The sequence below is a fragment of the Chiloscyllium plagiosum genome, unplaced genomic scaffold (assembly GCF_037043375.1).
Source record: "Chiloscyllium plagiosum isolate Xiang-an unplaced genomic scaffold, Cpla_swu_hap1 HiC_scaffold_47, whole genome shotgun sequence".
Lineage (NCBI taxonomy): Eukaryota > Metazoa > Chordata > Chondrichthyes > Orectolobiformes > Hemiscylliidae > Chiloscyllium > Chiloscyllium plagiosum.
Genome location: NW_028270185.1, coordinates 10,631,864 through 10,638,597, shown reverse-complemented (window position 1 = coordinate 10,638,597; position 6,734 = coordinate 10,631,864).

Genomic DNA, 6,734 nt, shown 5'->3' with positions numbered 1-6,734 from the left:
TGCTACATTGCAACAGTTGTGCTCTTGTTTGACCTCACTCTACATAAAAACCATGCAGTAAAAATAAGACTTAAAGTGTTGGGGATGGAATCGTGTAATAGCTAACATAGGTTAGCATCTTACAAGCAGTGTTCACTACGGCCAATGCGGATTGACGAGTAATAGCAGCACAGACTGTACTCACTGGGTGAAGAGCCTGATGAAGGGCTTTTGTCCGAAACGTTGATTTTCCTGCTCCTCAGATGCTGCCTGACCTGCTGTGCTTTTGCAGCACCACTCTAACCTTGACTCTAATCTGCAGTACAACACAGATGGCCTCCTTCTTCAAGGACCGCAATTTCCCCCCCGACGTGGTCGACGGTGCCCTCCACCGCATCTCCTCCACTTCCCGCTCCTCCGCCCTTGAGCCCCGCCCCTCCAACCGCCACCAGGACAGAACCCCACTGGTCCTCACCTACCACCCCACCAATCTCCATGTACAGCGCATCATCCGCCGTCACTTCCGCCACCTCCAAACAGACCCCAGCACCAAGGATATATTTCCCTCCCCTCCCCTATCAGCTTTCCGTAGAGACCACTCCCTCCGCGACTCCCTTGTCAGATCCACACCCCCCACCGACCCAACCTCCACTCCCGGCACCTTCCCTTGCAACCGCAGGAGGTGCAACACTTGCGCCCACACCTCCCCCCTCACTTCTCTCCAAGGCCCCAAAGGAAACTTCCATATCCGCCACAGATTCACCTGCACCTCCACCCACATCATCTACTGCATCCGCTGCAGCCGGTGTGGCCTCCTCTATATTGGGGAAACAGGCCGCCTACTTGCGGAGCGATTCAGAGAGCACCTCTGGGCCACCCGGACGAACCAACCCAACCAACCTGTAGCACAGCATTTCAACTCCCCCTCCCACTCCACCGAGGATATGCAGGTCATTGGACTCATCCACCGCCAAACCACAACAACCCGACGGTCGGAGGAGGAGCGTCTTATCTTCCGACTGGGAACCCTCCAACCGCAGGGGATGAACTTGGACTTCACCAGTTTCTTCATCCCCCCTCCCCCCACCTTGTCTCAGCCGGATCCCTCCAGCCCGGCACCGCCTTCCTGACCTGCAGTCTTCTTCTTGACCTCTCCGCCTCCATCCTACTCCGACCTATCACCCTCACCTTGACCTCTTTCCACCTATCACATTTCCAACGCCCCTCCTCCAAGTCCCTCCTCCCTACCTTTTATCTTCTCCTGCTGAACACTCTGCTCATTCCTGAAGAAGGGCCTGTGCCCGAAACGTCGAATCTCCTGTTCCCTGGATGCTGCCTGACCTGCTGTGCTGTTCCAGCAATAAAGTTTCAACTTTGATCTCCAGCATCTGCAGACCTCACTTTCTCCTCTAATCTGCAGTACTCACTGAGTGCAAAAGATTTCTCTCACATCATCTTTCACACATCATTTTAAATCTTTGCCTGCTCTCTTTCGTTTTCCTTTTACAAATGGGAACACCTTTTCTCTCTCTCTCTCTCTGCTCTACCCAGCCCACTCTTGATTCTGAAAACCTCCATCAAATTTCCTCTTAGCTTTCTTCTGTCCAAGGAGAACACTCCCAGCTTCTTCAATCTATCCTCATCACTGAAGTTCCTCATTCCTGGAATCTCTCTCTTGTAAATCTCTCTCTCTCTGTTGTGGTTCTGTTCGCCGAGCTGGAAGTTTTTGTTGCAAACGTTTCGTCCCCTGGCTAGGCGACATCATCAGTGCTTGGGAGCCTCCTGCGAAGCGCTTCTTTGGTGTTTCCTCCGGCATTTATAGTGGTCTGTCCCTGCCGCTTCCAGTTGTCAGTTTCAGCTGTCCGCTGTAGTGGTTGGTATATTGGGTCCAGGTCAATGTGTTTGTTGATGGAGTTTGTGGATGAATGCCATGCCTCTAGGAATTCCCTGGCTGTTCTCTGTCTGGCTTGCCCTATGATAGTAGTGTTGTCCCAGTCGAATTCATGTTGCTTGTTGTCTGCGTGTGTGGCTACTAAGGATAGCTGGTCGTGTCGTTTTGTGGCTAGTTGATGTTCATGTATGCGGATTGTTAGCTGTCTTCCTGTTTGTCCTATATAGTGTTTAGTGCAGTCCTTGCATGGTATTTTGTACACTACATTCGTCTTGCTCATGTTGGGTATCAGGTCCTTCGTTCTGGTGAGTTGTTGTCTGAGCGTGGCTGTTGGTTTGTGTGCCGTTATGAGTCCTAGGGGTCGCAGTAGTCTGGCAGTCAGTTCCGAGATGCTCCTGATGTATGGTAGTGTGGCTAGTCCTTTTGGTTGTGGTATGTCCTCGTTCCGTGGTCTTTCTCTTAGGCATCTGCTGATGAAGTTGCGCGGGTATCCGTTTTTGGCGAATACCTTGTATAGGTGTTCCTCTTCTTCTTTTTGCAGTCCTGTTGTACTGCAGTGTGTTGTGGCCCTTTTGAATAGTGTCCTGATGCAGCTTCGTTTGTGTGTGTTGGGGTGGTTACTTTCATAGTTTAGGACTTGGTCTGTGTGTGTCTCTCTCTCTCCAATGCATTCCTATCTTTCCCGTAATCTGGCTCACACACCTGTACACAAGAGTCCAGCTGAGTCGAAGAGTGTGGTGCTGGAAAAGCACAACTGGTCAGGCAGCATCCGAGGAGCAGGAGAATCTTCATTTCGAGTATAAACTCTTCATCGGGCTGTAGCCAAACAAGTGCCTCATACAAGTTCAACATCACCACACTGCACTTGGACTCTTCAACCCTGATAATCATCCAATGTTCAGATGGATTAACTGACCATCCTGACTGAGGGCGAAAGTGAGGTCAGCAGATGCCAGAGATTAGAGTCGAGAGTGTGGTGCTGGAAAAGCACAGCAGGTCGGGTAGTATCCGAGGAGCAGGAAAATCAATGTTTCAGGCAAAAGCCCTTCATCAGGAATGGTCTGAAGATTAGATTCTCTACAGTGTGGAAACAGGTCTTTCGGCTCAACAAGTCCACAACCGACCCTCCGAAGAGTAACCCACCCAGATCCATTTCCCTCTGACCAATGCACCTAACACTATGGGCAATTTAGCATGGGCAATTCACCTAACCTGCACATCCGTGGACTGTGGGAGGAAACCGGAGCACCCGGAGGAAACCCACGCAGACACGGGGAGAATGTGCAAACTCCACACAGACAGTCACCCGAGGCTGGAATCGAACCTGGGACCCTGGTGCTGTGAGGTAGCAGTGCTAACCACTGAGCCACCTTGCCACCCCAGATCTCGACTGAAGGTCAACTTTCAGAATCATGACTTCAAAGTAATTCTGGCGAGCGGCAAGATCAGAAAGCCTTTTCGATCCCATCACTTTTAGCCAATCTCAGCGGGAAACCTGCAGCTAAACACCACCATACCCCCTTAGCTAAAGGAACAGGCACTCCCATTCCTGTCCATCACCTGAAAGGTGTTTGTGTCCCAATGGTCTCCAGCCCTTCCAAGATTTCCCTAGAGTCTTCAACAACTCCCTCTGGGATAGAGCTACAGTTAAAACCCAGGAAGGTTTTTAAAGAAAAAATGGTAAAAATAAGTCTGGGTTTTTTTACACAGTGGAGACTTTCAGCAGAAAATGCTCCAGAGACACAGAAAGCAGAATAAGGCCATTCAGCCCACAATGCCTGTATTGGCTCTTCAAATTGCCTCGTGCCCCTCTCTTCCAAATAACCACCCGATACCCTCTCAGAGAAAAGTCGCCATTGTCCCAAAGGATTGTTCCCTCATGAGGCAGGGATGACCGGTGGTGGATTTAACCTGAGGGTCACCAAGGAGGATGAGATCGAGAAGGTGGCAGCCTAAGCTGGTGTGGGCATTAACCCCCAAGTTGTTGGCATGACTTTATATTGCAAACCAGCCATCCAGCCAACTGAGCTAACCAATAATACCCGCCTCCACCCCTCCCCCACCCCGAATACGTGGTGAAACTTGAAAGGGTTCAGAAAAGATTTACAAGGATGTTGCCAGGGTTGGAAGGTTTGAGCAATCGGGAGAGGCTGAGGAGGCAGGGGCTGGTTTACCAGGAGCATCAGAATCTAAGGGGGTGACCTTAAAGAGGTTTATAAAATCATGAGGGGCATAGTTAGGGGGAATGGACAAGGTCTTTTTCCAGGGGAGTGTAGTCCAGAGCTAGAGGGCATAGGTTTAGGGGCAGACAGGTAAGATTTAAAAGGGACATAAGGGGCAACGTTTTCACGCAGAGGGTGGTACGTGTACGGAATGAGCTGCCAGAGGAAGTGGTGAGGCTGGCACAATTACAACATTTAAAAGACATCTGGATGGGTATATGAATAGGAAGGGTTTTACGGGATATAGGCCATGTGCTGGCAAATGGGACTAGATTAGGTTAGGATATCTGATTGGCATAGAGGAGTTGGATCAAAGGGTCTGTTTCCGTGCTGTACATCTCTATGACCCCATGACTAAGTGAATCAGTTCCTGGATCATATTCCTGGAGTTGACAGAGAGGTACCCAGTTTGTGCCCTGCTGTGATACCTCCTGTGGTTAAACAGCCAACTGAAGCTCACTGGCTGGGCTGACGCGACAAGAGACTTCCTCGACGCAGGAGGTCCAGAAGGAGAGAATGGAAGGAGAGCGGGAAAGGAAGAGAAAAATGATAAACAGAGAAATTTAGACCATCCCCTTCAGGCCAACCTGCTGATAAAAGAGTGAACAGTGCACTCCAAACTGATAGGGAGGGTAATTTGATCTTTGACTTTTAGTGTGGAAAATGTAGATGTGGCTTACAGCCAGAAATAAATCTGTTTATCAAAGCTGGTACAAAATCCATTGCGTGAATCTAAAACCACACCTGGACTAATGTGTGCACGTTTTAGTCTCTTTAAACAAGGAGGAACAGCCTTGTATTGGAAGCAGTTTCGAAGACTGAGAGGTGACCTAATTAGATTGTGGAAGATTCTGGGGAGGTGTGAGAGATTGGACACTGAGAGGGTGGTCCCCCTCGTCAGAAAAACTCCATCTAGGGATCAAAGATTAATGACAAGGCGTCTCCCATGTAAGATAGCAACAACGCCTTCTCTCATTAATCTTTGGAATTCTTCGCGACAACAGGGATTGGGAGCGTTGAGTCTTTTCAAGTCTGGGTTTGATTTCTTACTGACAAGGGAGTCAAGGGACAGTTAAGGAAATGGTCATGGAATGCTGCAGCAGCCTCAAGGGGCTGAATGGCCTGCTCTTATTCCTGTTTCTTACATCATGGGGGTCAGTTGTCTGGACACACAGTGAGGCCAACAGCCAACATCACTGGCCGAGGTTACCGTGAAGGACTGTCCTTCTCACCCTCTCCCCTCGCCTGAGAGATGGTGACCCTTAGGTTAAACCAGCATTGGTTGACTCTCTGTAATGAGAGAGTGGCCCTGTGGTCTGGTAGCACTGTACTTGGAAATCCCTGCCCATTGTTGATGTTCTCTCCAGTCTTGAGGGCACAAAGATTGACAGCGTTTTCCAATAGCTTGCCAACCTTGTGCATTAGCATGGCATTGCCTTGCTCGCTTTCCAGAGTCAGAAGATGTACCGTGGAGAAACAGACCCTTCGGTCCAACTCGTCCGTGCCGACCAGATATCCCACCTAATCCAGTCCCATTTGCCAACACTTGGCCCATATCCCTCTAAACCCTTCCTATTCATACACCCATCTGGATGCTTTTTAAATGTTGCAATTGTACCAGCCTCTACCACTTCCTCTGGCAGCTCATTCCATACACGTACCACCCTCTGGGTGAAAAGGTTGCCCCTTAGGTCCCTTTTAAATCTTTCCTCTCTCATCTTAAACCTGTGCCCTCTAGTTCTGCACTCCCCCACTCCATGGAAAATACTTTGTCTATTTATCCTATCCATGCCCCTCATGATTTTATAAACCTCAATAAGTTCCCTTGTAGGTTTATCTGGTCTCCTTCCTATCAGAACGATGTTGTGAAACTTGCAAGGAAAGATTTACAAGGATGTTGCCAGGGTTGGTGGGTTTGAGCTACAGGAAGAGGCTGAATAGGCTGGGGCAGTTTTCCCTGGAGCATCAGAGGGTGAGGGGTGACCTTATAGAGGTTTATAAAATCATGAGGGGAATGGATAGGGTAAATAGACAAGGTATTTTCGCTGGGGTTGGGGGAGTCCAGAACTAGAGGGTATAGATTTAGGGTCAGAGGGAAAAGATATAAAAGAGACCTAAGGGGCAACTTTTTCATGCAAAGGGTGGTACGTGTATGGAATGAGCTCCCAGAGGAAGTGGTGGAGGCTGGTACAATTACAACATTTAAAAGGCTTCTGAAGGGGTACATTAATTAGGAAGGGTTTGGAAGGATGTGGACCGAGTGCTGGCAGGTGGATCTAGATTAGGTTAGGATATCTGGTCAGCATGGACCAGTTGGACCGAAGGGTCTGTTTCTGTGCTGTACATCTCTATGACTTTATGTCTTAGGGTCTAGGAAGCTCTGCGCAGTGGCAGAAGCCGTCTTTCAACCCCCTTCCTCCTCCCCCACCCCGGTGAGCCCTCCCGGGCAGGTGTTAAAGATCCCACTCTGTCCAAGGGGTCTAATATTTAACCCTCGCCATTGACGACAAACAAACACTGTGGTCACACCATCCTGCTGCCCACAAACTGAGGGCCAATATTGCAATGATCCTCGCCCTTTGCTGCGAAGGCATATCCCTGAGGTCACAAAAGGTGCTAGACAAATATAAGTCTAGGGAGCC